The sequence below is a fragment of the Maniola jurtina genome, chromosome 19 (genome assembly GCF_905333055.1).
Source record: "Maniola jurtina chromosome 19, ilManJurt1.1, whole genome shotgun sequence".
Taxonomy (NCBI): Eukaryota; Metazoa; Arthropoda; class Insecta; order Lepidoptera; family Nymphalidae; genus Maniola; species Maniola jurtina.
The window spans coordinates 13,121,414-13,124,625 of NC_060047.1; the positions used below are offsets into that span (position 1 = coordinate 13,121,414).

Consider the following 3,212-nt stretch of genomic DNA (forward strand, 5'->3'; position numbering starts at 1 on the left):
TTCCGTTCCCTTCATTTAAAAAATGGATTCCCGTGCCTGAGAATAACGTATGATAGGCTGAACTGAAAGTATTATCATCGAATGATGGTTGCAAAGCTTTTGAAGGTATTTGTTGGCCATCAATATATAAACTAAATGTATTCATATGATAATTTTCAAAGTTGAATGGATTTTTCGTAAGAGTTCCATTAAATGCTGCGTTGTTAACAAATCCGACAATACATCTTTTAGGAACTTGACCAAGAAAAATATTATCGAGTGTTTTACCCTGAACCCCTGAAGGAATTGTTAAAACTTTAACTTCCGCTCGAGTTATTGGATATTTTGCAGTAGTAGATGCTAAAACTTTTTGATGTGCAAGTAATACAGTCAGAGCAAGTAGTACAGGCACGTGTCGATTAGTCATTATTCATTCCAGGTATTTGAAATTCCGTAGGTTCGTCATTAGAAAATTCCAACAATACATCTTTATCTAGGTAGTTAGCTTATCACGTTCCTTTTGGCTTTGTTCAATAATTGTTACAATCACTAACCACATTTTTTGAAATATTGATTACAAAACCTTTTTCGATAATATGCTGTTTAACTAGTTGTTATCGGTGCAAATACATTCTTCACTAACGATAATGGCATTGGTTTTACTATATAAGCTCAAAATAAATAATTTCTGTCATATTTACTACCTCGTTTCTACTGAAGAGTACTGAGAGAGTACAGTTTGACTTTAAATCTATATTGTGTTCATACAAGTGTTTATTAGCAGTGTGTGATTAAGAAGTGTCGTGTGATAAACAATGGAGGTGAGTGTGTAATTTATTTTCTTTTAGTTCCCTTTAAATTAATGTAAATATTTATGATATCAGTATGATAGTTTATTTTTATTGTTACAGAATATATCGTACTCCCCTTGCAATAGTCAAGAAAACAATACATATAAGCAATATTACTTTCCTGCGAATTTGGTAGAAGAAGAAACACAAAATTTGCTCATAGATCATGAAATGCCATCAAAGAAAATGAAAAGGAAATCTGAAAATATAGACATTTTTTTCGAGTCATCCCCAAAAAATAAAAACAAAACTAGTTCAACAGTGGCTCGAGCTAACAAAGATGGCAGTATATCGTATATATCTACGAACTCCAACGATGGTGCGACAGCCACACATCTCATTAAATTAGAGGTGTATGACCTAAAAAAACTAGCCAAAATACCTCAGTCTCAACACTGGAAACATGCTAATGTAAAAATCAAATATTATACAGAAAAGGCTAATGGAAATTTTGCGAACACGAATGAGATAATTTATAATATTACAAAAGAAATCGCAGAAACAGAGGGTTGTAAAAAATACTCATTTAATAATTAATAACTTAATCTATCATTAGTAAACTACCTCACATAAATACTTCACCATAATTTAATTTGTGAGATTAATTCGACGTAACACTTATACAAGCAGTATAAAAACACATTGTAAATCCTATAGTAATGTCAGTAAGCCACCTGGTGCTGTTAATGAATAAGTCTCCCTCTGTAGTCTTATAAACTGTCAGCAATGGAAGATACAATTGACAGCTGTGTTAGCACATTTTTCAACACTTCAATTAATGATGAGGAACTCATTGAGGCTTTAGATTATTTTGACTTACTGGATCCAGCATATGACAATGAATTGTATAATATATGTGAAGCAATTGATTCAATCATGTAAGTATTTAAACATTATTCTTTTTAAAATTATATAATGTGTATTATTGATTGTTTTTATATGCTTCTATTTTTAATTTCTAGCCCAACTAAACAAAAACTTCAAATTGGTGGAGCTTTAAAGCGGTCCAATGATTTCACCGTGAACAACTCTGCGAAAAAAGTGAAATATAATGAGGGAGCCTCAACTTCATCTATTCAACACTCAGAAAATAACTCCACTACACCATCTGCATATTCAGAAGGTAATAAAGTGAAGTGTGATATTTGCAATATTTTTATAACCAAAAGGTATTTTTCTAATCATTTAAAAAGTAATTTACATAAAAATAATCATTTAAAGTCGCACCCATCATTATCGAATGTTTCTGTAATTGATTCAGCTTTTGGACAAAGAATAATAACGTACATGATAAATAGTAAAAATGATGATTTATCGATTTTTAAGACCCCTGAATCATTTTTGAACTCAATAAAAAATGATATTTTATTCCTAGTTCAAGAGTCGATCAAAGAACATACAGTTTTTAAGGTAAACTTCATTTTACACGCAGACTTTATACAACAAACCAAACAATTGACAAATTCATTTGACTTTCAAACATCAAACTATATAGTTTTCCGTGGAGACGATCTAAATATTTTCCTGTCATCATTATGTGACACTTTTAAAAATAAAATTAGTTCTTTTGAAAGAAAAGACAGTGGCTGGAGTTTAACAAACATAAAATGCTTACATATGAATGTAAATAAATTTAACCCGCTTCGTGGTACATCTTATATTGATTTACCTCAAGATATTAGAGCAAAAAAAGCGGTGATAAATGTTAAAAATGCTGATTATATGTGTTTCAAATGGGCATTACTTTCTGCTTTATATCCTCCTGCTAATAACAAAACCGATAGAGTCTCGTCATACAGCATGCATTCAGATAAACTTAAATTTGATGGTATATCATTTCCAGTCAAATTAACGGATATACCTAAAGTTGAAAAGCAAAACAATATAAGTGTGAATGTTTTTGGCTTAGAATATAATAAAGAAAAGAAAAATCATAGTATTGTAGGTCCCCTCTATTTTACAAAATCTCGAAATAGTACTCATGTTAATTTATTATTAATCTCAAATCAAACAAACTCGCATTATTGCTATATTAAAAACATGTCACGACTAGTTAGCAAGCAAATTTCAAACCAAGAACATGCCATTTATTTATGTGATGGGTGTCTTTTACATTTTCCTACACAGGAGAGATTAGAAACCCACCAACAAAATGATTGCGTTCATATCATTACAGAATTACCAAACAGTGAACTATCTAAAAAAAATTGGTTTGGACAACCATCATCAAACAATAAAATAAAGTTTGATAAGTTTAATAAAAAGTTAAGAATACCATTTGTAATATATGCTGATTTCGAAGCGTTTTTAAAACCAATAAATTCATGCTCAAACGATCCCTCTAAACCTTTTACTGAGAATATTCAGAAACACGAAGTGTAT

The 3,212-nt window shown here is 30.4% G+C and overlaps 1 long non-coding RNA gene across 1 annotated transcript; it reads left to right on the forward strand.

The window, feature by feature from the left end:
- The first annotated feature begins 747 nt into the window (after positions 1–747).
- LOC123874763 lies at positions 748–2,082 on the forward strand. Its single transcript, XR_006798006.1, has 3 exons — positions 748–800; positions 891–1,708; positions 1,793–2,082. It is a non-coding gene; the product is annotated as an uncharacterized LOC123874763 (long non-coding RNA).
- The last annotated feature ends 1,130 nt before the right edge of the window (positions 2,083–3,212 follow it).